General features: G+C 44.9%; 1 long non-coding RNA gene across 1 annotated transcript in view; it reads left to right on the forward strand.

The window, feature by feature from the left end:
- The window catches only part of LOC142791032 (uncharacterized), a 46,884-nt gene that overhangs the window by 16,280 nt on the left and 3,851 nt on the right, over window positions 1-26,753 (forward strand). Inside the window, exon 3 of the long non-coding RNA XR_012889953.1 lies at window positions 10,805-10,935. This is a non-coding gene — a long non-coding RNA (uncharacterized LOC142791032). The remainder of the gene's footprint in view (window positions 1-10,804; window positions 10,936-26,753) is intronic.

A 26,753-nucleotide genomic window follows, 5' to 3' on the forward strand; every position in this document is an offset into this window, starting at 1 on the left:
AAATTGGTATGTGGCAGTAATATAACTACATGAACGTCTACACTTGTGAACAAACAGTCAATGCAACTTTAATTCATATCCACCTTGAACTACCACAAAGTACATGGCCTATTTTTTATTAAATGGTGAATGCTGTGAAGTCTTCAAAGAAAATGAATTGGGTATGTTCACAATTATACAAAATTTGAGTGTTTCGAAGTTAGGATTTCCTACCGCGAAACAAGCAGTGAAGGGAAACGCAAAATTAATGCTCAGACGAGGCACAAGAGCGCAATAAAGGAACAAAATGAAACGTTTTAGGGTTTTTTGTAGCCATTTACGGTTGCCGTGTGTATGCTAGATGTAGGGCACACTAAGGTTGTTTGAACAGACATTGAAAAGTGCCATATTATTCTGGTTTCAAATTTCTTTAGCGAAAAACAATTTTCTAGCATAATAAGCAGCAGAGCACTGGGTACATACGTTATTTAAAATTTCTCAACATCTATAAAACACACTTTCTTTATGCATTTTGCTTGTACTTTGTACCATGTAGCTCAGCAATCCACCTCTGTAATAAAATGCCAATGCAGAAATGGAAGTGCCAGTTCTCTTTGCTGACTGACAACGATAGGCTGTATTTTACATCTTCATGGAACGGCGCTGCTAATACTGTTCAATGGCCGGCAACATCCCCCTATTGTTAGCGCCCTCACAGGATGACCGTGCGAATATATTAAGTAGGCCGGAAATGATGGGCCTTTGTTTGCGTGTTTGCACTATAACAGTGCCAATATCGCATGTTGGCTGGCTACGTTGGCCTCTTTCACCATCCTTTAACCATGGCGATAGCAATATTGTCTTTTGATTGGCTAAGATGGACCATGGTTGGCATTCTTATAGGCTGTTTCTGCCAACAATAGTTCCATAGTGGTAAGACTGCACCTTCAGTGGGCGAGTGTTTGCCAACGCATAAACAATATTGGGTCTACAAGCTGTACTGCCTGGGCTGATGCTTTAGGCGTCTATATAAATTTTGCCTTTGTTAGTATAGCGTGATATTTTTGACGAGTTCGTTTTGCAGATATACCGGCGTCGGCATCAGAGTGGACGTCGTTCGTTGCGAGAGAAAAATCATCATCTTGTGCATGAATGAGAAATCAAGAAAGATGACGACAAAATCAATAGTAAATATTTTCTGGTGTAAGCGAGGATTGAAACCAAGCCGTTTGTGTGACAAGAGGGGTTCTACCACACAGCCACGCATCTGACAGACAGATATACACAGAACTTTATCGAGGTCCTGAGGAACACTACTTCAAGGAGGTTGAGCAGCGGGCCGCTTCCACGTCGGAACGGGAAGGCCGAGCCTCAACGCCACGTCGTGGGCCTTCTGGACAGCCCCGAGTTGTTGTGCAAGTTCTGAGCTCCTGAGCGCAAAGCTCAATTCCTGTTCGGTCATGTACCGAGAATCGCGTGATGAGGGGTACTGCAGGGCATGTGGTCAAACGTAGATATGGCGCCACAATCTGGGCATGTTGCATCAATGCTTTGAATAAACTGGCTGTGAGAATGAAGACTGGGGCACGACCTGGTTTGAAGCATGCGGAGGGTAGATGCCTGGGCCCTACAAAGTTGCGTATGAGGAAGGGGGAAGATCTTTCTGTCCAGCTGATAATATTTGGGCCCCTCGTTGAAAGTGAGAAGAACATTCATAAAGACAATTAGGTTGGAGTCTGAAGGTCCCGTAGACTGCCCAGCACAGTGAGTAAGTTCGCGTGCTGGGGTGTGGGTGATCTCGTTTAGGTTTGCCATGGAAGCCAGATGTGATCCGAGATGAGCCTGAAACGAAATTATGGCGTGTTCTGAAATATCCCTATGACCTAAGATGCGAACTACTTCAGCCGATACCGATCCAGATGCAAAGGCTCGCACCGCCGCTCGTAAGTCTGTGTTGATGTGTTGCCGGAAGTCGTCAAAGAGAGCGATAGCTCTGGCTACCTGTTCCGCTTTAGTGGGAGTGGTGTTCCTGCTAGACGCGGAGTGAATAACACCACCTGCGTGGTCAACTGCAATGACCGAGAAGTTGGCTGTTAACCGTATTGCGCCACGTCTACAAAGCATGCAGACTCCGGTTTCGCACGTACACTCATGAGCAGCGCTTCACCCCTGGCCTTCCGCCTGTTTTCGTTGTGCTGAAAATGTACGTTGCGGGAGACGAAGTGACAATAATGTTGGCTCTTTGCTTCTTAGTGAGAGGCTGACTACGTTCCTCTTCTATCGCACTATATGACAGGATTGTCAGGATGTTCCTTCCCGCAGCCGAGGAGGAGGGCCTGGCCATCTGAGCCGTATGCTGTGCCTCGATGATCTTTTCCAACGTGTTGTGTGTATCCAACTGCATGAGGCGTTCCGTACTGGTACCCGAAGGGACCCCTAGCACTCTTTTGATGCTCTTGCGGATCAGGAGTATGATATAAACTTTTCATGACTTTGCCAACAGCGGATGACATCAACGTAACTAATGTGGCTTATTAAGAAAGCGTGACATGTCCGTAGTAAATTGTCCTCTCTCAAGCCACCTCTAGAGTTGGAGACCCTCAGGATAATCCGAATCATGCTTGCCGTTTTAGCTGCCAGCTTGTTTGGTCTATGCATTTGTGCCATTCGCTTATATAAGCACTCCAAGTACTCTGATTACCTCTACCCTAGTTTTGATATCAGCAGAGCTGGTGCGAAGCACTATATTGATATCCGGAAGGTGGACTCAGCTTCGGGGCTTCACACCCCTTCCATTAAATCTGGAAAGCAAAAGTTCCCAATTGGTTGGAGAGAGTCGTAGTCCAGTGCCACTAAGGAAAGTTTCGGTGTATTCCACAGCCTGTTGGAGTGTCTCTTCTACTCTATGCTCACAGTCACCCGTACACCAGACAGTTATGTCATCGGCGTAAAGGTTATGACATATGACTTGTATTTGCGAGAGCCTCTTGGAAAGCTCACAGACAGCAATATTGAACAGAAGTTGTGGGACCTCCGAAGCCTGTGGCATACCTTTGGAGCCAAGAACGAGGGGTTCTCATTTCAGATCTCCTATTTTAATCATGGCCTTTCTGCTTTTGTGGAAAGAGCTTATGATTGCGTGCAATTTACGCCCCAAGCAAAAACTAGAGATGGAGTTGAGAATATAAGTATGGGAAAGATTTTCAAAAGCTTTCTCTATATATAGTCCCAAGATTCCCCTGACATCTCTGGTTTGAACATCGATAATCTGATGTTTTTTCAACTTCATGGCATCTCGGGTTGATAACGCCGTTCGGAAGCCAATCATGTTGTACGAGAATAAGCCATGGTCTTCAATGTGTTGAGTATTGCGGCTATTATGACGCGTTCGGCCAACTTCCGTATGCAGGATGTAAGCAATATGGACCTTAGATTACAAAGGTTAAGTGGACTGTAAGCGATATGGGCCTTAGATTACAAAGATTAAGTGGTTGTCCCGATTTCGGGATAAAGATCATTGACACCAGCTTCCACAATTCCGAGACAGTGCCCTGTTCCCATACCTTGTTAATCTCGTCCGCGGGTGTTTGTATGGAAGCATCGTTCATATTACGTAGAATTCGATTTGAAATACCGTCTGGGCCTGGGGCTGATCAGCTATTCAGTTGTATTGGGACATCCCTCACATCAACCATTCTGAAAGGTTTGTCTGGGGACTCCTTGTGCGGCCCCTCATAAAGCGGATAGTCGACATCGCACAAGAGATTAACTGCCAGACAACTTTTCACGAGGTGTTCGAGAACTTCTTGTTCTGAGTTGTCTTGTTTGGCCATAAGGAGAATTTTGTCTATAGAACACTTCTGGTTAGATTTTAGTTCAATTATTTTAACAGGTGCCTCCTGTACACATTTGGCCATCGACGAAGTTGCAAGCTTCACCACACTGTTGTCTATAGAGCGTCTGACAGTGTTCCTCAATCTGGTGATTCAGCTCAGCATTATTTTCTGCAGCCTACGGTTCAGTTTCTGTCCCTTCTATATGCGGAGAAGGGTGGCTTGAGCTTCTAGCAAATGCGCTAGACGACTGTACATTCTGTCAACCCTAAGATCAGGAACTGTGGACTTGGCAGCTGCAGCTAGATCCTCCTTGAACAGTGCTACCTAGTTATCGAAAGAATCTGGTGACTCTCGGTTCTCACTTTTCGGCACACTGATACCGCGGAAACGATTCCGATCCGTTAACTGAAATTCCCTTGGAGGTCTTCTGGCACAATCTCAACAAATATATCAGCAGTTATTATTATATTCTAGTCACTTTGATAAAAATACAGAGGCACAAATCAGTTTAAAAATAAAAAAATAACGTTCACGCTTCACAAACACACGCTTTGTGTATACATGCTTCTCAATACCACCTGAAAAATTGCAGTAATAATGCTTGGAACAAGCGTATATTGCCATCGAGCGTCAGAACACGCTATTATCATCATGACTTCGTGGTGTAAAGCCGGTCATCTATTATATAAGGTAAATAGGTTACAGTACGTATTAACTTATGACCAGGCAGTGGGTGCATATCCTGTACAAAGGAAGGAACAACAACAAGAAATAAGGTAACGAGGTTAACCAGGGACATGCCCGCTTTGCTACGCTACGCAGGAGGCATGAGAAAAGGGGCATAAAGGTTAGAGTGAGGAAAGAGAAGAGAAAGAATTGAGAAAATTGTCAGCAGTTTGACTGACGTATATGCAGTGGTGGTAATATGCAAAAGTCAAAGAGAGAGAGAATAGAGAAGCAAAAGTAACGTGGTCAACGAGTAGAGAACAAACGGTTCACTACCCTACATGTAGAAAAAGAATGGGGAGATTAAAAGAAGGAGAGGAAAAAGGAAATAGACAGAAAGCACATAACTCAGCACGTGCACAAACACGTGGTAGGTACAAGCGCACTTCCAGCTTCGGGCTCGGCAGAGCAAAGTCCATAGGCACTTAGGAGGTCTCCCACATTATGGGAAGCTCGTGACCGCTGGACCAGAAGTCAAAGATGTTCACAAACACCCGTTGACCTCAGAAAGCAATGCAAGTTCAAAAACCATTCGCGCCCATAATTGGGCGCACTGACCAAGATACGTGAAATTCCATCATTCCGATCATGACCGTTTCATCCAATAGGGCTGTGCAAGAAAGAACGTAGATGACGTTATACAAGTTTCTCTATGAAAGAACCTCGCGACGACGCTCGATGTCACAATTCCAAACTTTACCGACGAAAAGAACGTGTCTACCTCCAGTGCTCCAAAGAAGCCAAACATCTCACTGGTCTGCGCACAAAAAACTAGCACCATGCTGACAGGTGTCAATGAAATCACCGACGAAGCTTTTGAAAAGTGAACCCACGCTACGCGTATGGGTTTGGAAGCGGCGTACTCAGTGAAACACTCCTGCGATTCTTCGCTCCCATCGAGGTGCCTGACACCTCGACGCTATAGGCAACGAAGTTGTCCCGGGCGGCATTATGAAGCCTTGCTTTTTTGCCGGCTTTTACTGGGGGTTGCCCATAAGAAGGCACGCGCAACATTATAGGCGTGACTGACAGTGAAGAAAATATTGAATATGTGTTGTACTGCTGCCTTTCATTTGACCCTTAGCAATTTCTTTCTCGCACGTTATATATATATATATATATATATATATATATATATATATATATCTATATATATTAGTTCAGAGGCTTCACGGACTTATTCACAAACCCTGACGCAGACCGGTCCACCGGCCGAAACCGTTGGAAATAAAACTGAGACAGGTTGTGTCTATTCTCTTCGCAAGTACGTTTGGCCAATTGGAAAAATTGGAAGATCCTACTTACACTGGGATTCGATGGTGATATGCGAAGCATGAAAGAAAAATGTTGATATGTCACTCTAAAATCATCACAACGTTACGACGTGAAGGTAAATGATGCCGAACATGACTTCCGTGTCATGATTATCATGTTTAGATGCGTCGTTTACCTCCGTCATCCATTAACCTCAGGTGGAACGAAATTTAGTATAAGTGGAGCTAGCGAAACGGCCGCGAGCACGCTGTGAGCGTGGTATGTTGTCATATTCTTACATGACGCGTGTGTCAGGTTTACCATGTTTGCAGCAGTCTTATATTCCGTCATTCGATGATGCCACGGAACACCGAATTCGGTATATGTGGAGCTAGCAAAAAGTTCGCGAGCGTATTATGAAGGGCCCATTATACTCAAATGTAGCGTTGACGCGCGCGCACGCTTGGCACAGCGATGCTACGTTAGCAAAACGCGAGCACTCTATAGTCTGACGCATGGAACCAGTGTCCGTCGGCGCGGCGCGACGGCAACCGGCGCGAATTGCGACATGCTGCATTTCGCGCCGATGCGTTTCTAATAACACTTAGTCTTCCTCTTTTGGTGACGGAGGGCCGCAGGAAGCTCTGAAACGCGTATGCGTCAAAGCAACACAGCGCGGCGCGCGCCTGCGAGTATAAGGCAGGACTGGCGCCTGGAGTGGCAACGCTGGCGTGACGCGACAAAATGAACGCCGGTGAGGACGCGCACTGCGTCACGTTGAAATGTATTGGCGCCTTGACTGTGGCATGTAGTCATATTCTCACATTATATGCATCGCATAATTATTATGTTTGCACCAGTCACATACCTTCGTCATCCAATCACGTCCGGTAATACCAAATTTAAATTACACTAGTGAAACAGCCATGAGTGCATCATGAGCCCAGCATGTAGTCATGTCGTTACATGACACCCATATCATGATTACCATGTTTGCACCAGTTACATACCTTCGTCATTCATTCACGTACTGTAAAATCATATTCGTATATGTGGCGCTAGCGAAACGGCTGCGAGCGCATCATGAGCGTGACATGTAGTTATTTTGTTACATGACACGGGTGTTATGATTTTCGTGTTATGGTTTGTCACTCGTGTTTGCCATGCAATCATGCCATACAGATTTTGCAACGCGCCATGTGAACGAAGTTGCCGCAGCAGCGGCCGGACTATGATTTGTGAATCATGATATTTATAACATATTTGTCCTATTTTCATGTTATGACTAATCAAATATGTTCTTCATACAGTCGGATTATGCCATACCAAGGGTGGTATCAATACCATTATTGAAACGGCCAGGATAGATAAAATTTTTAGGCGGCTAGAAAGATAGGTAGATAGATAGATAGATAATTTGATACGCTCAAAGCCTCTGAAGTTCGCTATGAAATGCTTCACACTTAAAACTAGAGGAGCGCGAGAGGAGGTAAATTTGAAAAGCCAGTGAACGTGCTTTTTAAATTGTGGGATCAGTTAGACATCGGAAGGAGATTGAGTTTTTCAAGTGCTCAATCACTGCTCTTATGGTATATAGATAGATAAGTCTAATATTTATTTCCGAGAGAAAGTGTTCTGACATTCACTAGACAGTACATGATAGGAGACCTTTTGGAAAACAAAGTGAACATGAGATATATTTTAAAGTATGATAAGTAAGTTGAACCGATCTGAAGTAAGTAAGCTAGGTTTATTTCTGAATTGTAATTGATGGTTAGTGAACAAATATCAACCGAATAGTCGAAAGGTGAGTGCCCGTTAGCACAGCATTAACTTCTAGTAATGAATGCTTTCCTGCAAAAAAAACTATAACATCTGAGATACAAATGTGACAGCGCGAAAATTTTTTGAAGCTTTATCAAACTCGAATATTGACCGTTAGCGTCAGCAGAAGCGACGTACATTGACACCATTGCGTGTTGTCATATCAATATTGCGAAATGTGTATGCCAGAAATAACTAAACATTTTGGATTACGTATTAGGTCAGAATATCACGCTCTTACATAACATTACCGCACGGCCAAAGGTGGGCTATTTAGGAAGGCAGTGCAACAGCATCGGGACGCACGTGAATATTGCAATGGCGGCGACGCTGCCGCCAATATGAAACTATGTTAGACACAGGGACCCTTGAAAGAGTGAACGATAAATAGAGATACTCCAAAAAGAAAGAAGATGGCTCTCGCTTACAAGTAGCGTAGGCATAAGGGATGTTTTGTGTTTTAATAAAAGTGTTATTAGTAACGTCTATAACATAATAACAATATTGTGGTTACATACGAGAAAACCTAAAAATAGCACCATTACATGAAGCTACAACTTGGCATTTTAGCTCTTTAATACGGCGCTTTACACGTTTTATAACAGGCTATGCAAAGTCAGCTCATGCAGACTACGAAAAACCGTTAGCAAATCGGGACATGCACACTACGCGTTCATCTTCCTGGTCGAGGTAAATTTTGTTTCTCGGACCTGAAGTCCTGACCAAGTGTAAGACAACACGCGTAAAACCGACTTAGTAAGCACGAATATGAAGATTATTATTTCATCATCTTACGGGAACTAGAGATAAGCATAGTATTTCAGTAACGAACATGTTCTTTCAAAGCAACGCTGAAATCAGATGCAATAAACTGCGGCGGTCATATATCGATGAAGGCCAACTGTTAGAAGGTCGTGTAGCATACTAGGAGTTGTTTGCAGGTTATAGGAAGCCGTAGTGTCTAAGCTTTCATTACGCTACGCTGTGGCGACCCTCATATATATTAGTTACGGGACTTGAAACTGGAAGCTTTTTTTTTCGTAAAAGTTGCAATGAAAGCTGGATGCCTTCGCTGGAGAAAATAAGTCAAATAAGAAGAACTAGACGTACCTGAGCTTATTGCGCTGGATGGTGTAGCCACTATCTCGCGCAAAAATGCCAAGTTTAGTGAAAATATATAGCGAATCGTGGGCACGCATTCACTCTCCATGCTCCATACTCCTCAACTACAAGGAGACGCGCCCCCAGTTTTTAAAATGCTTCGCCAAGAATTCGGCAAAAGTCGTCGATATGCAAGTGAAACTTTTTACATTGTAATCCACTTTGTGGGCTTTTATTGCACTGTAGACTACTATTGTACATTCTTGGTGGCGTTTCGGCACGCACAATGTGGATGGGAAAACAAAAGGCTAGGAGACAAACAAGCTTGTTTGTCTGCTAGCCTTCCGTTCTCCCGTCCACATTGTGCTCACGAAAATGTTACCAAGACTGTCGTCAAATCGACTCGCTCAACTTTACATATTATTACTATTGTACAACTATTTCGGCCTGTTTCGTTTCTTCAGCTCTTCACGTGAAATTTATCCCAATGCTTTCGGAAGCATATGTAGGACGGGGTGCTATTTTCTGAAGAGTCATATCAAGAAGCACATCTATTCACTGGACATTCATATACATTTCTTTCAATGAAAGATCAGTTGGAAGCCAAGAGTTTTGAAATAGCAAACAATGAAGTATCACTTTCGAATGAAGCAAACTGTTTTGATATGTGTCGTCATCAACAGGTTTTGCTTTACACGATAACCAAGTAGAACAAAAAGAGTGAATGTGGATTAAGTTTTTAGAATTAAAAGCGATGCGAGCTTGACACTTGCGGCTCAGATAGTTTTGGTGTAATTTTTTATTGTAAAAACGGCTTGCCATGGTGACAGGTGCTTACTGGGACGCTTAAAAAAGTATCCTCAACAAAAAACTCATAGCGATGTTATGTCTCAACCTGCAACGCTGGTGCGCTGGTGTTACAGTATACCACCTATACATTAGTAAAAATCTTGCTCATTTTTGCCAGCATAAACGACAGGCTGGGTCGAAAATCATTCATTAGAAACCATCTTCTACTCGGTGTGTGTGTGTGTGGGGGGGGAGTCACCGTATGACTATTCCACCGTTATGTAGGCTTCCTCAAGTTTGTGAGATAAAAGACCTGTTCAGTGCATTCACAATATTGCAGGTGACGTCATTTGCTTTCAAGGTACCGCAAACTTGCGTGACAGGCAGGTGGTTTTAAGCCAGACCACAATCATTCACAAATTATGATGAATCTACAACTAGGAACACAATTATTCCTCATTTTATGCTGCCTCTTATCCTGTATAGGGAGTAATTGTGTGAGGTGGTGTTTTCATGACATTTTCTTCAACTGACACAGAAGCGATTTTGGTATATCACCTAAAATTTCACTCAATCACCAGAAACTAGGGAAAAATGGGGATATAAAACAAAAATCTCTTCCAAAGATTGCACCATCAGCAGTAAATACCAGAATTTGTATGTCATTGTATAAACTTTATCAGAATTTATTACACGCATGGCTGTTCACATGTCAGTGCCAGAAGCTGTCTTCGCTCTTCGCTCACAAAACTTCACCTCAATGGTTGTAATTTCCCGATGATGGGAAAATAACTAAACGACGACAACAAAATGTCATTGGAGCATCGTGTTTGTTCTTGACTGCCATGCCATATGTTTTAAACGATCAGCAGAAAATTATTTGTGATGTTGTTTGAGTAAAAGTTGACAAAAAATGATACCGAGAAGCGCAAACAGCAATGAGACCGTCTTTAAAAGCAAACATCCTTGAAGGCTATTATAAATGTAAAATAATTAGCCTATAAAATTAAGTTTTCGTGCTGTAAGTTGAGTAAGAAGTGATATATACACTTGAGTATATTTTTAATACATTTATCTTTTGTTTAAACTTTCAAAAAAAGTTTTTAGTTGGAAACATTTTCTCTATTTTGGCGCACTACTACTTGCGGCCTTTGCCAATGAATTTGTGCTTTTGCACTTTGCCTTATTTATCGCCCCTTTTTGGGCCTGTGGGGTATTTGGAAGAAAATATTTGGAAATGAAAACAGGAGCAATGTTGTGAAAACATTTATTCTAAAGCGCGGCATCTCTTGCAGGTGACTGAAAGTTCAGCCTATAGCAGAAGGTATAATAAAGTTGGCCTTGTGAAACCATCAAGCCATTAAATATAAAGCTACAACAGAAAACACTTTGAAAGATTACAGCCCGTGATAAACACTGGAACCTGGTAATTATTTGTATAAAATGTTTATGTAGTGATGGTATTCGTAGACTCCTTTACGTATACACTAGAAGGCACTCTGGCCCTAGTGTCTTTGGCAACTGACACCCACGGCACTTCAGCGAGCATGAGAATATTTGGTAGTTCACGGAATATCGTATAATTTGTTCTTTTGACTCTGTTTGGCTTTTTAGGGAGCTGAAGTCACTTTGCCGCAAAGCAAGGCTCAACAAATGTTCACAACCTACGCTTCACCACTTTGACCATTCTACCTCAATCATTTTTTTTTTAGGGGCGAAGCTCCTTAGGGCGTGGGCTGTGCGTCCCCTGTAGCCTGTATGTAGCCACCTCTAGTTTAGTTCTTGCAGTGTTCACTAGATGGCGGTATCGTCCCCTGTATGTAGCCACCTCTAGTTTAGTTCTTGCAGTGTTCACTAGATGGCGGTACCGTCTCTTGTATGTAGCCACCTCTCGTTTAGTTCTTGTAGTGTTTACAAGATGGTGGTACTTGTACCTGATGATGAAAAGATGCAAGATGTTATAAACTAGAAAGCGGTACTTGTAGTTGATGAAAGACGCGAGATCTTATAAAATAGGAATGATGTCACATATGGCGCGTGTCATTGGTTGAAGGCAATCGTTCGATTTAGTGCGGCGACGTACGCTAGGGGGAGCGATGTAATAAAATCGAGTGGACAAAATGTACAGAGGATTCATGGTTTACCAGGTTTACCTCCGGAGCTTCGCCCACTCATCATCATTCACTTCGTGGATATGGCGGAATTTTTTTGACTGACAAGCTCCACAGTGGTCTGTTCTTTCAATAAAAACAAAAACAAATCACAAAAATATTCAACGCCTCAAGTGAGTTCGAAGCCCACAAGCACGAAGACTAGTGAATTCGCGTACTAGCCTTCATTCCCGCAGTGTCAGAACGATCGCAGTGCCAGAGCCCCTCCGGTTTATTTTAGGAAAAAGAGGGGTATTGGAGCTATCTTCCATTGCACTCTCTGGGCTATCACGTGATGTACAGCGGCACACGCGGCAGCGCTGCTTCATCTGAAATCTCGTTGTAGCAGTCGAGTTAGTCAGATGGCTTCGACGGGCAGGCGTCTTCCCTGTGTCTCAGTCAAAATCAGCACACTGATAGAACAACGAAGACGCGCGCATCACGTTCCATTCTGACCAAGCCTATGTCAATGGACGCAGGCTTAGTCGAAGACATTTCAGAATTTAAAAAGTGTTTTTCAGTCAGCTGAATATTGGAGCTTTTTGCCTCTCTCTTTCCCGCGCCATCGACACTCCAACTGAGTATGCGTATCCTCCTCCCTCTCTTTCTCTACCCTCTTTCTCCCGAGTCGGCAGCGATGGCAACGAAATCATGGAAGAAAGAATGCTGAAGAAATGCCGTTACTTCACATTTTGTGAAGCTTGGACTGGGAAGAGTAGATGATTCCTCCTCTTAAGGTTGATTTCAATAATGGCGGACGAAAACAACTCTTTCCTTCTTCCATGCTCACGCTTCTGCACACTTGTGTATGTGCAACTGGCGCCAGCGAGAGACAGGTGAGACGCACGAGCCGATGTTGGAGGCGCTAGGGTACCTCGGTGTGGCTACTTCGATGTGCTCCTCCATACAATATTGGTTCAAACGTTCGCGTTCGCTGTCATTGCCTGGCAGAAAGAGAAGGATCTCTTTCAGTGAAGTGCTCGGTAATTCGGCTCAGTTTGTCTTTTCTAGTGGTAGGGCTTGCACAAATATTGTTGGTAACAAATAGATTAGGCACTAATTATCATGCACCAAACATTCAATAGCGAAATAAAGGCATTTAGAAAGTATCTATCGGTTTGTCGATCTCACTGGCTGCCTAGGTCCTACAAATCGACCGTGAGAGGTCGATTGATTAAGTTGACCTGTACCAAAACTGACATGACATGAAAGAGCACGTGAAAAACATAAATGGTTGCCTGGTACATAGGATTCATGACATGCCTGTAGTGTATGTCATGACATAGGTGACATGGTCAAGGACCCAGGACGGCCCTTTGGTGAGCTTTATGTATACCAACATTCACATGTTATGTTAAGACCACGAGGAAAATATGTATAACTCGTAATAAGACAAGAGCCTTATCATGCATGTCATTTAGGCCAAGGCATGCATGACCCGATCATAGAGCTCTTACGGCCGCTTTGTTAGCTTCGTGTGCACCAAAATTTACATGACATAATTGGAGCGCATGGCTAACATGAATGACTGGACATTACATGAAAATTATGTCATGTATCTCATGTTCGCCATGACACAGTAACAGTGTTATAATGGTGATTTCACAAAATTTTACTGTTTGCAAAGCAATTGACAGGGCATGATAAAAGCTTAAAAATGACTTGTCATAAAAACAAAACGGTGTCATGTATGATGTGAGGATGTTTATATGTGAGTTTTTATTGGCGCAAGGGCCATACTTGGCCAAAGAGCACCAGGAAACATTAATTTTAAAAATTGCCAGGCCTGCGCGGAAGGCGCAGCACAGTCACAGCGAAAACTAGAAGAGCGTTCTTTCAGAGCCATTTCGAAACACTCATTGGGTAACTACTGCAAGCACGCTTGATACCCCCTAGGTCAATATAATAAATTTATTTGGGTAGTAGTAGGCCGGCATTTGCTATGCTATTTTTGTCATTCTTCTGAGAAGCATGGTATCCGCTAAAATATTGTGGGGAATTTTGTGCCAATTGTTCATGCAGTGGCTGACGATGATGAGGAAGTATAGCTGAAGTGGGTATACGCCACAGTTGATAGCTGAACAAAAATAAGCTTTTTTCATGGGTTTGAACATTGGACATCCCCCTCGTTACACTATTCCCATTGTGCGACGACTGGTTACTCTTTCGCTGTTTTAAAACGTTTTCTAAGCTGTGTCATTGCAATTGCTTTCCCGATATAAGCCTGCCTAAGGCAAGTTTGAAAAGTTACAAGGACCATTGTTGATCAGTGGTAGAATGCTTAGCTGGCCCCTGGGTTCGAATCCCATATTGTCATTGGTGCTAATTTTTAAAGACGATAGTCTTTCTTCGGTGCTTTCGAGAAAAAAATTTTGGTTTGTCTCTCTGTACATTTGTCTGTTTGTCCGACCTAACGATACCTCAAACGGCACCAAACTGACTACCCCATTCGCAGCGCCCACCAATATTGCTAAAGGTTCAGCGGTCATAGTTGTGCGATTCACAATTAAAAAAGCAAATAATGCGCATATCTGAGGTGCCATAAGAACATGTCGATGTTTTGTATGTCTGCCTTTATAATAGAGACACATACAAGTAACTCTGAGGACTGTAGCGTTTTACGCGCTGCGCTGACAGTGAAACGCGAAGCTCAAGAAGGTGTTTCCAACGCTTTGCTACGACGGCACGGTTGTAGGACCTGCCCGTCGCTTTGCATTCTACACCTTATTACCTCCGTGACTGGCGCACATCTTTCTCCGCGGACGCGCAAGCCTTTGTTTTCGAAGATAACTGCCAGATGGCGCTCGTACCTAACGTGCACCTTTTCACAGGAAGAAAAAAAACACCGCCACGATGGGCTGCGCACGAGAGTACAAAGGCCAAGGGCGCAGCGTTGGCAGAGAATTTTCGAGGGGACGCACCAATTTGCACAGGCCAAGGAGGGCTATGGCGGCGCCCAGGGTTAATGAAAAGGTGATGCGCTTGTTCGCTTCCGTTACACGCTCGAGGCACTCTAACGCAGCGCCTCCAGAATACTATTCACCGATTTTATTGCGCAGAATATCAAATAAGCATTTTGTCACCTCTCTCCAGACGCAAGACTAGAGTCTTTCGACGACATTTATAGTGTGACATGTCAATTCGGGCCTTTTTTTTCTAATTTCATGTGATGTTCTTACAAACACCGGCGGTGGTGGTGGCAACGACGGCTGACAGCTGCGCGTGACCCGAGTTGTGAGCTCATAAGAGATTTCGCTGTAAAAAGCATTGATGTATGGTTTGCGGTGACATGTGAAAGATGCAAACTATGAGACTGTTGTGGGGCTGTATAGGGGCTTAAAAGTCTACACTTTGAGGTGGGTAAAAGATATATGTAATTAAAATAATGGGGGTGGCATGAAATGCTTCTAACGCAAATCCATGACAGTCGTCGTTGAATTTATAATGAGGTATGTGGCATAAGCATGAATGCCTCACCGATAGCCCTTGCTACCAATGATCGCAAGGCATGTAATATTTTATAGTTCCGACGAAGCAGCAACCTCTATTCTGAAAGGTCGCGCCACGGGGACGCCTGGAAAGATGACGTTAAAACTATTGGCATTCTCTAAACAAATTCTGCAGATCACACGTAGCCGGGAATCAATGTTATGCGAAGCATGTGAAGGGAAAGTGACCGTGTTGCAATTTTTTTTGAGTGACGCGTCATGAAGCGAGGATAAATACAAGTATAAATGTTGCACGCACAGACATATGTTGCAGAGTTGCAGAAGTTTACATAATCAGATGTTTGCACTTGCGCAATGATGCCAACTAGAACATAAGTATTAGCAACACCACAAGCTTATATGAAGCGCAGATGCTCGCGAGGATACTGGCCTTGGACATTGCTACATCAATCAACTTCTGGGAATGGCAACTAACCAGAGTTAACGCTAACCCGACGTGACGGCTGTATCCAAGGTGTAAATATGTAATGTTTATAAAATTTGGTAGGCAGCACTGCAACCACTATTGACGTTTCACGAAGATTAGCGTCTATTTGAAAAGTACTTTCGATAACTGGCGTAGCTATGTGGTAAAATGTTTCATTGCCATGCAGAATGCTTAGGTTCCATGCCAGCTGGGATCCTGACATTTATTCTTTCCAATCGTCGGGTCGACGCAACTGGTGTCGGGTATTTCTTACCCCCTCACGTTAAAATTGCCCATGTGTGCTCTCGTCGTTCCAAAGTAGATACTGCTTATCAATCACCAGTGGCACAAAACCGCATACCCATGGCACATACCCGCGCGTGGGTATGTGCCACTGTCTGGCGAAAAGTGTTGACGACGTACGCGATAAAATTGTGGCATTATTCTAGTCTTGACCAGTGCGTCATACTTGTCGATCTATCTTACCTTCCCATGCTAATTTTGGTTCAAGCCCATTTGAGGGGCTGACCACGAGAACACCCAAACGTAAGTGGCTAGATAGATAGATAGATAGATAGATAGATAGATAGATAGATAGATAGATAGATAGATAGATAGATAGATAGATAGATAGATAGATAGATAGATACGCTCAAAGTCCCCGGAGCTCGATAAGAAATGCTTCACATTTGAAAAGAGTCAAGCCCCTGACACACGGGCACCCTGAGGTTTTTTAGAAAAGGGGGCATCTTTCGAAAAGGCGCTCGGGCGCAGTGACACACGACAAAGGAGTAACTCCTTTCCGGCAAGTATCCTTTTCGCAAAAGCAGATCCCGCATCTACTTTTCTGACAGGAAGGGAGTACTTTCGCATACAGTGTGCCTAATTTATCAATAGAAGAAAACGTGTCGCAACACTGCGGTGCCCTGTCAGTATTTTTTTGCGCTGAGAAAATGTTTTGATTTTCAGCAGCAGTGCAATTTGTTGAAAAGTGAAGGCCCTTAGTCTGTCCATACTCTCAAACGCCTGCATTACGTCACTAGCGCGATCATGTTAGGGTTGGCAACAGCAGTTGCTGTGTCGGCGACGTAGTATCTTGTAACAATGGAGTCGGCTCAGTCGCTGAAGAAAAAACCGTGCGTCCAGTGGACTTAAAAGGAGACCTGGGCGCTGATAAACCTATAGGAGGACCATTTAAACGCCTTGCGAAGGCAAAAGCACAACGGTGGAGTGTACCAGGCGATTGCCGAGAGCCTCACCGACGCCGGTATTCCCCGTAGGCTGTCCGCAATGAAGCTGAAGGTGGCTGGGCTCACTCGAAAACACTGCTTAAAGTGGCCGTCGCCTAATAACGGCAATGTGTCTTCAAACCAGCGTTCGTTGCGCACATAGGCCCAACTTTCGCGGTTGATGACTCGGGGGGGACAGTGCGGAAGCAGTCAAAATGAAGCTGTTCGTGACGAGTCTTTGTTTGAGGCTCATCACTCTTGCCTTCGCAGCGTTTAGCTCATCTTCGATGGAGCCGAGGGCGACAAAAGTCAGGCCCACCTCAACTGTTGCTTTATCTCTGTCTCTGCGCTGAGACATCACAGGACCACAATAAAACGTGGCACGCCGTCACTGACCCAGCTGGACGCAGCCATGTAAAAAGCACCACAAAAACAAAAACAGCAAAACACCGACTGTTCATAGTTGCCAGACGAACTTAAGTTGTTGCTAAAAACGCAAAAATGCGAAAGAAAATACAGGTATGCGCAATATAAGCCACCAGACAATAAAAAAACGGTTTTATGCTCCGGGGTCGCTGAATGTGATGTACATACGCAGACTCTTTTTAATATTTCCCATCTTGCTGCTTCCACAAACAGCGCCATTTTTTCTGCAGCGTTCTTCTGAGGCACCACCTAAAGCAGTAGTCCGGTGCCGTGTGTCATCAGCGTCACTCCTTTCTGCAAATGGTCCCCTTAGGCGACAAAAGGGGTTTACTTCAAAGTATTTTACTTTTGCCCGTGTGTCACGGGTATCACAGCTTTGCCGCAAAGGAGAAGCAATGAACGCGATAGCAACATATTGAAAGATAAGGCTCAGAATGGAAAGCACATGGAAACATGCCCCGCGTTCCTCACGCACAAATGACGCACAAAACGTACTCCCAGGTACGGATGCACTGAAATAAGTGTCTCGTTGGTTTCTTTGCTGTGTCTGAAAAACATGCGCTTTTTCGCAAACGGAGATTGCAATGATTGCAGTGACCTTTGTGCACGCGGTAAATACAGCAGAATCATTCCAAGGAAATCCCGAGGCCAGCCAAAGCGTACGACCTTCCCCTATCGCCGCCGCGAGATAAGGGCTCGTGAGAGTGCACCGCTCCCCTTCTCTAAGCCCGGCAAAGTACGCGTTGGAGATCAGAGCGAATACCTCCGCGCGATGTGGCGACGCGTGCTCGTTGCGCTATCTTGCTACGACGCTGAAAACACAATATCCCCTCCCCCCCCCCCCCGGAGAGGCTCGTGAGCAGCAGTAAGTGGTAGATATAAGTAGCTTGCTGTTTGAACGGTGAAGAATATGCTCCGGGGTGGCTCAGTGGTTAACGCCTCGCTTTCACGACGCAGAGGTCCCACGTTTAATTCCGCACACTGTGTATCTTTCAAATTTTTTTCTTTCTTGCGTTTTCAAATACATAGATAGTATACGTATATGGCGTCTGACATCGACGCCGACGCCGGCGGTGAATTCCAGCCGAGAGTGTCATTATAAATACTATCGCAATAAAACACGAACAGTGATTGATAACTTAAAAGCGGTTCCCTACCTATAAACATCGAAGAGTGCATAGACAATTGATAGCGGAAAAAGAGCAGGAAGTGTTTTATTCTAAAGGTGTCTAGTTTTGTGCATTTGACTAAAACATGAAGCACAACGAGTGGTTCACCGCAATTATCGCATAAAGGTGAATCATCACCGGACAAAAGGTGTGAGTGAGTACTATGTGTGCGTCCTATCCTCAATCTCATGAGTGTGACATCTATGTGGCGTGATTTCGATGATGATGATGGTAGATTTTAGTGGCGCAAGAGCAACTCAGGCCAAAGAGCACCAAACACACGGTTTTTGGTCGATTTGATTATAAAATTCTATTCAGGGTGGCAAGAATAAAAGAGTAGTGTATAGGACTTAAACTTAGGTGTAGTGACTATGTGTGATGGGTTTAAAACTGGCTATGCTTATGGGTTTTACAAAGTCATGCCGTGTCGTCAACAGTCCTTGTCAAGACAAGGAGTGCGTGCTGCATGACATTTGATAAAAAAAAGTCTCAGCGGTTTCCTCAGGATTGAGAGGAGGCTGAGATTAGTGAGAATATGTTATGGAATGTAGGAAGCCTACAATAGCTGAAAACTTTAAGACTACTTTTGGGGGAAACAGGGGATCGTCTCCAAGAAAAATTGTGGATGAGGCGGAATGTGACATTTGTACAGCTTTGGAAAGTGACACAGTCTTTCTGGTTCGAGGTATGGACAGGTGATTAGAACGTGAACGACAGACAGCTCATCACTACATTTTGCACAATGTGGTGCTGGAGAGTTCTTTAAAAGGTGCGAGTGTGTTGCATGTGTATGACCGATCCTGAGCCTGCACAGTGCAACCTCTTGGTGCCTGTTACGTTTTTCAGTCAGATATCTTCCTATTCTTGGCTTTACTAAGTGCAGTTTGTTTGCGTTTGCTGCATTCCATTCTTCTTGCCATTGTCTATGCATTTGGGATATGATGAGTGGCCTCAGGTCCTCATACGGGATGGTGTTTACGTCAACTGATGGGCGGAGTGCTGCTGACTTCGCAAGTTTGTCCGCTATCTCATTGCCAGCAATGTTGCAGTGTCCCGGAATCCAGCATAGCGTGATTTCGAGCTTAGATTTGCGGGCTGACATGATGAATTTTCGAAGTGTATTAGTAACTGGGTTTTTGAGTATCTTAGTGGAGGACAGCGCAGTCACAGCACTGAGAGAATCTGTGTATATGATCGAGGCTGGCTCTTTCTCCTTTAAAATGTGCGTTACAGCTAAAAGTATGCCATAGCATTCTGCAGTAAATATACTGGTATGTTCGTTCATTGTTCTAGATTCAGAGAAAGCGGGACCGTGTGCCGCACATGCGACTGCGGAGGACTTGGAGGCATCAGTATAATATTCAGCACACCTGTATTTGGCCTGCAGGTACTTGAAGTGCTGATCGATTGCGACTGGGTGGCCATTTTTTCCTACCTCTAGGAATGACAAGTCACAATCGATAGCCTGCATTTCCCATGGCACAACAGTGTCCTTGTGAGAGGTTAGATGAAGACTGGAGACCGGTATGTGCATATTTCCAAGGTGTGAGGCCACTCTGAGGGGATACGGTGGCGTAGCTGATGGTCGCCTCAAAAACAGGGGGGCGTTCGATGTATCCTGCAATAGCGCACGAGCTGGGTGGTCGATATGGGAAAGCACCTTGGTGGCATACGTGACACTTGTAAACTGACGTCGCCGTTCTAGTGACCACCGGTCTGTCTAACATACAGGCTGGCTGTTGGGCTGGTCCGGAAAGCACCGCTGGCCAGCCGAAGCCCAAGATGGTGCACTGGGTCAAGCATCTTCAATGCAGATCTTGAAGCTGACTCGTAAACCACCGAGCCGTAATCGATACGTGATAGCACTACACTGTTGAGAATGTTCAGCAGACAGTCACGGTCTGTGCCCCATGACTGATGTAAGAGAATCTTGAGCAGGTTTAAGGCTTTCAAGCATTTAAGTCGTAGCTGTTTGATATGTGCAACAAAGCTGAGCTTTTCATCAACCACAACACCTAAAAATTTGTTATCTTTTTTGGTAGTTATGGTTTGTCTGTTAATTGAAATATTGGGGGGCGGCCTTATGCCACGTATTTTTGAGAAGAGTACGCAAACAGTCTTATCACAGTTAAACTTAAACCCATTTTTGTCTGCCCAGCTTGACAGCTTCTTTACTGCCAACTGAATCTGACGTTCACATGTGGCTAGGTTGCATGATTTGAAGCTGATCTGAATGTCATCCACATATACAGAGTAGGAGATTGTTCTAGACATAATGGTACTTATGGAGTTCATTTTTACGATGAATAGTGTGCAGCTAAAAACACCACCCTGGGGGACGCCATTTTCTTGCGTAAACCACTTCGATAAGGCATTACCAACACGAACCACAAATGTACAGTCAGAAAGGTAGCTTTCAATAGTATTCAGCATGTTTCCTGACACTCCAAAAGATCGCAGGTCACGGAGGATGCCATAATACCATGTCGTGTCGTAAGCTTTCTCTAAGTCGAAAAATACAGATAGGCAATGCTGTTTTTGAATGAAGGCATCCCTGACATAGGATTCAAATGCTACCAGTTGGTCAGTTGTCGACCGGCCAGACCTGAATCCAGCTTGATGACGATCAAGGAGGCCATTGTATTCAAGGTAATACATAAGGCGGCGATTCACCATTTTTTCGAACACCTTGCCCAAACAGCTGGTCAGTGCTATAGGCCTGTAACTAGCAGCAAGTGTGGCTTCTTTTCCTTGTTTAAGGATGGGTATGATAACTGCCTTTTTCTAGGTCATGGCAGACGCCCAGAGGACCATACACTGTTGAAAAGAATGAGGATGACGTCAAGCGTTTCTTCGTGTAGGTGTTTCAGCATGCCGTAAGTAATCCTGTCCGAGCCAGCTGCTGAGCTGCCGCACTTTGCCAGTGCTGCCTTTAGTTCACCTATAGTAAAGGGGGCATTGTACCCTCCCGTCGATGGCTTGTCATCACGAATAGGTTTACGTTCCTCGGCAAGTTTGTATCGCCTAAAGGAGTCTGTATAATGTGCTGAGCTGAAAATATACTCGAAGTGTTGGCCTAAGGCATCTGCCTGGTGTTCAAGTGTATCACCAGCAGTACTTACAAGGGGCATCGAATGAGTGCTGTGCGCTTGGAGTGCTCTTACTCTGTTATAGACCTTATGTGTGTCAGTGTAAGAGTTCACGGATGAGAGGAAGGATTGCCAGCTCTGTCGTTTAGACTCTCGTCGGACACGTCTACCGTTTGCTTTTGCACGCTTAAAATTCACCAAGTTTTCGACTGTAGGATACCTGCGGAATTTCGACCATGCTTTGTTTTGATTGTCACGAGCATTTTTGCACTCAGAGTTCCACCAAGGTCGTCTTTTGTTCCGTGTATTGTTAGATGTATGTGGGATGGATTGCTCTGCGGCCTGTACAATGTGTAGTGTGACCAACGCTTCAGATTCATCGATGCCTAGGGTTTCAATTGATGAGCGCGATAGTTTTGAGAGTTTTCGGAATTTCGTCCAGTTCACACCCTGTTCTCGAAACCTGGTTACATTCACAGTCATTGTACTCGTATTTCCTTTGTATTGTAGACAAACAGGAAAATGATCACTTCCATAGAGGTTATGAATTACAGCCCATTCAGTGGTTGCCAAGAGTGAAGGAGATCCGATAGCAAGATCTATTGCTGTGTATGAGTAGTGCGCTGCGTTAAAGTATGTTGGCTCTTTTTTATTAAATATACAGGAGCCGGAGGACAACAGAAAGTTTTCGATGAAGGAGCCTCGAGAATCCGTTCTTCTACATCCCCATAAAGGGTGGTGCGCGTTAAAATCTCCGACCAACAGAAATGGATGCGGAAGCTGGTCGATGAGCGTTTCAAATTCTTTAGTAGAGAGTCGGTGGTCTGGAGGGATGTATAGTGAACACACGGTTGTTACTCGTCCAAAAATTAGGGTTCGTATTGCCACTGCTTCTAAGTCAGTAACCAGAGTGAGGCTTTGAGACGGAACTGCTTTCTGCAACACGATAGCGACACCACCAGATGAATGGGAAGTGCCCTTTCTGTCCTTTCGGTATACCACATATCTTTTCAAAAGGCTAGTGTGTGTAGGTTTTAGGTGTGTTTCCTGTAAGCAAAGTATGTTCGGTCGGTGTTGTGCAAATATTTCATAGATGTCGTCTAAGTTCTTAAGTAAGCCTCGGCAATTCCATTGGATAATATTTTCGGCAGCCATTTTTTTGAATGAGAAAAAGAGCGTGACTTATTCACACTTCGCTGCCTTTATTAGGAGGCTTAACTGGCGGGTGTCTTTTCCCCCTGAGGCGATCTATGGAGCCCCGCTTCACTTGGGAGGATTCCGTCAGCATCTTAGACGCTAAGGATCCTGGTGTCACTTCCATTGCCTCCGGTGGACCCTCAGAGGCTAATGGAGGTTTGTCAGAAGAGACAGGTGTCTCAGTTGTCTGTGTGGTCCCTGGGGTCTGATGAAGTTCGACCTCCGGGACGTGAAAGGTTGGTGCAGCCTGTGACTGCTTGGTGGGGGGCAGAGATGTGCACGTCTCAGCAAAGCTGTATTGCGTGCCCACCGTCACTAGACGCCGCCCGGCCCCCCGGCGTGCTGCGTCAGCGTTCGTTCTTCCGGAGAAGAGTGACACCTTCTTCCGGGCTTCAGAGAATGTTATGTTTTCCATTACTTTAATCTGGATGATTTCCTTTTCCTTTTCGAAAATTTCACATGTCCGCGAGTACGCTGCGTGCGGCCCGTGACAGTTAGGGCACTCTGTTTGCGTGGAAGTACAGCTCTCTGTTGGGTGCTCATGATCACCACATTTTGCACATGTTTGTTTTCCGCGATAGGTGTTCGACCCATGTCCATATTTCTGGCATTTGTAGCACCTTCTAGGGTTGGTATGTAGGGGCGGACCTTGCAGTGAAGGAACGCAGCTTTCACGGATTCTGGCAGAGTGGAGCGGTGGAATGTAAGTACTATATTGAGGCGTCACCACTTCTTTATTGTTTCGCCTGATGGTTATCCGGCAGATGGCGACTACGCCTTGCTCTCGAAAGCCTTCAAGAAGGTCAGCTTCAGTTTCTCGCATCAGATCACGTTGTGAAATGACGCCTTGAACAGTGTTAAGGCTGCGATGGGGGGTGATAGACACATTCAGGTGGGCAAACTGCTTCTGTTTAAGGAGAGTGTTTGCATGCTCTTTCTGGCTTACTTTAACAAGAAGATCATCGGATGACAGTTTCTTTGCGTCGTACTTTTTGCCTATTAAGTTAGCAAGGGTTTTAGCTATCAGGAAAACCGACAGTCCTGCAACAGAGACGTTATCTGCCAGAGAGTGTATGACTAGGAAGCGTGGGAAGTGCTCACAATCGCTTCCGGTTCGTTTGGAGCTTTCATCGGTGCGGTTCCTTTTCAGGTACCGATCATTGAGGGGGGGAAAGATTTTGCCATGTGGTGGACTTCATGTTCGGCGGCGATGGTGACCACCCACCACCGAGCCCAACAGGGGGACGCTTCAAGGTAGAACACTTGAAGGCGCCAGTCATACATCGGCGCTATAACCAGATATAACACCCAAGGTTGGGTAACTACACAAGGTTAACCCTTGCCGCCAGGAAATTTGGAAGTAAATAGAAGAGAGTAGAAGACAGGACAGATAGATAGTGAGAAATAAAGACGAAGATGTAGGCAGAGAGAGATAGGAAAAGGCGACTGCCGATTTCCCCTGGGTGCGTCAGCCCAGGGGTGCCGTCTACGTGAAGCCGGGGCCAAAGGGGTGTGTTGCCTCTTCCGGGGGGCCTTAAAGGTCCAATCACCCAGCGTCAGCTCAACCCCCAGGATCCCCTTTTCCCCGGACACGGCAAAGCCGCGCACGGCTAGGCGTGGGAGGGAGCCAAAACTTCCCCGTTAGCTCGGGTCCGTGGTGTCGCTACACACCAAACGCCTACTTGCGCAGGCACCCCTGCGGGGTATGTGGCGTCATTTCAAAACTGGTGGCATTCCTGAGACGTGGCTTAATTAGGTGAAGTTTGTTTTGTGTTTGTGTGTCCCACAGCCACTGCCAATGATCCCTCGGCGCTCGTTTAAGATAGAGGTTGAGGTCGAGTGCAGGGACCACTATAGATATATTGACGACGGGCAGTGGTAGTCGTGGGCAGAAACAGCTAGTCGATCCGCCAGCACGGTTCCTTGAATCTCGCGGTGTCATGGAACTCAGCAGACTACGGCATATTGTTTCGCTGCGTAGATCGTGCATGAAAGTGAGTAAACAGAAGCAAAGACAGGGTTCGTGTGTTTTTAAAGGTTTGGAGAGTTGTTACCCCGTTTAATGAGCTAGTATATATCACAGAGTTGGCTAACTTCATTTCTTTGATATGTTTGATGACCAATAATATCTCGTATGCCTCTCCAGTGAAGATGCTCGTATTGGGGTGCACAAAAGCTACATCCAAAAAGATGGATTAACGGCAGTACAAGACACAGATGTATGAGATTTCGCGGCATCGGTAAAGAATTCCGAGAAAGTGTATATGTGCTGTACTTCAAAGAAGTGTGTACGGATATGTGTAGTAGGTGCCTGTTCAGTAACCTCCATGAAGAAAACATCACAATGTATGAGTTGCAACTGCCACGGTGGGAATTTACAGAGGGGGCTGCCAGATGGTGCTCGAAGAGTGGCACACTCATTTCCTGAGCTAGGCTCCTTACACGCAGGAAGTAGGGCTGCGTGTATTTAAACCGTCAAGCTTATTGGCTATCGGTGAGTACCGAAGCAGCCTCCACGCTTTATTTTGCTTTTTGCGTGCATTTCGACACTCGCTATTCCACCAAAGGAGCTGTCGTTTCGCACAGAGTCCCGCTTGTGGGATACAGTTTGTTGCAGCATCAAATAGGAAAGCGGTAAAGAAGTCAACATCTGCATCTATGCTTACAGCACGTATGTTGGACCAACTAAAGTGAGTAGCTTTTCGAAACTCTTCCCAGTTGGCCTTACTAATCTGCCATCTGTGAATCTGCGGAAGACATGCATTATCTATTGATGTGCTCAGGAATATTGTAAGGTGACCGCTCCTGTAAGGACTATCCACGACAATCCAATTGAGTAGGGGTAGAAGTGAATGGAATGTAATAATCAGATCTATGAGCGAGTAGCTGTTGTTGACCAGGATGTAATATTTAGGTTGGTTCTGATTCAAAAGACAAATGCCGGATGAGCAAAGGAATTGTTTAATTAGACGACCTTGTGCATCGCAGCGAGAATCACCCCATAAACTACTACGTGTGTTAAAGTCTCAAAGAATGGGAGAGGCCTCAGGTAGTTCATCAAAAAAGAACCAAAATTCACGTTTTTCATGTGGTAGAGTGGAGGAATGTAAAGAGAACAAAGGGTGACGAGTTTGTTCAAAAGAACTGCTCGAACAGCAACTACCTCAAGGGATGTTTGTAGTGGTAAACGTGTACATGCAACACCCTGATCAACTCTAATGGCCACCCCACCGGATGATAGTAAACCGTCATCGCGATTCTTTCTGAATATTACATAATGACGTACAAAATTGGTGTTCTCGGAGTTTAAGTGCGTCTCTTGTACACACAGCACTTTTGGTGAGTGTTTGTTTAAGAGTTCCTGGATATCGTCGAGATCTCTAAGCAGTCCTTTGACGTTCTATTGTATAACTTGTGTATTCATTATTAGTGTGAAGGAGTGCTTTTTGTACTAAAAAAACTATTGCATTAAGTCAAGAGTCCTCGTCTGGCTCCGTGATGATGGTGTTTGACTTTCTTGCGCACTCCTAAGAGCCACGCCTGTCTTTGGCACTAAAGACACCGTTGGACTCGCTGTTGTGTCCACCACCTCTGACGAGGTGCTGAATGCCCTCCCGCGATTCATGCGTGCGGACATGGAAGTCTTAGGACTATCTGTAAAAACAGAAAGCCCTGGGGCCGGAGACCTGCAAGCCTTTTGGTGGCAAAAGAGCCTGTGCTACTTCCTCTGAGGGGGTGAATGGCACTGCTGCCCACCCGCTTTGTGTGGTACAATCGAGAGCCGCGGATTTTGGCAGCACTGCCCTATTTCATGCCACCTCGATATGCATGATATCCCATAATGCATGACCTATATGACCAAGCTGGCATGCAACAGGCTAAACAATCCAAATTCAATCAAAGTTCCTTTGCTCGTGACGAGCACAATGTCAAATAGCATATACCAGCTCAACCCCTGTTATCTTAACGTGGTCATACTCAGTCATTCAACTGGCTAGGCAATGTAAACCTATTCAAAATGATTTTCTTTAGAATCACGTGTATTTGGGTCAACCTAGTTTGCTTTATT

The sequence above is a fragment of the Rhipicephalus microplus genome, unplaced genomic scaffold, assembly GCF_043290135.1.
Source record: "Rhipicephalus microplus isolate Deutch F79 unplaced genomic scaffold, USDA_Rmic scaffold_136, whole genome shotgun sequence".
Classification (NCBI taxonomy): Eukaryota; Metazoa; Arthropoda; class Arachnida; order Ixodida; family Ixodidae; genus Rhipicephalus; species Rhipicephalus microplus.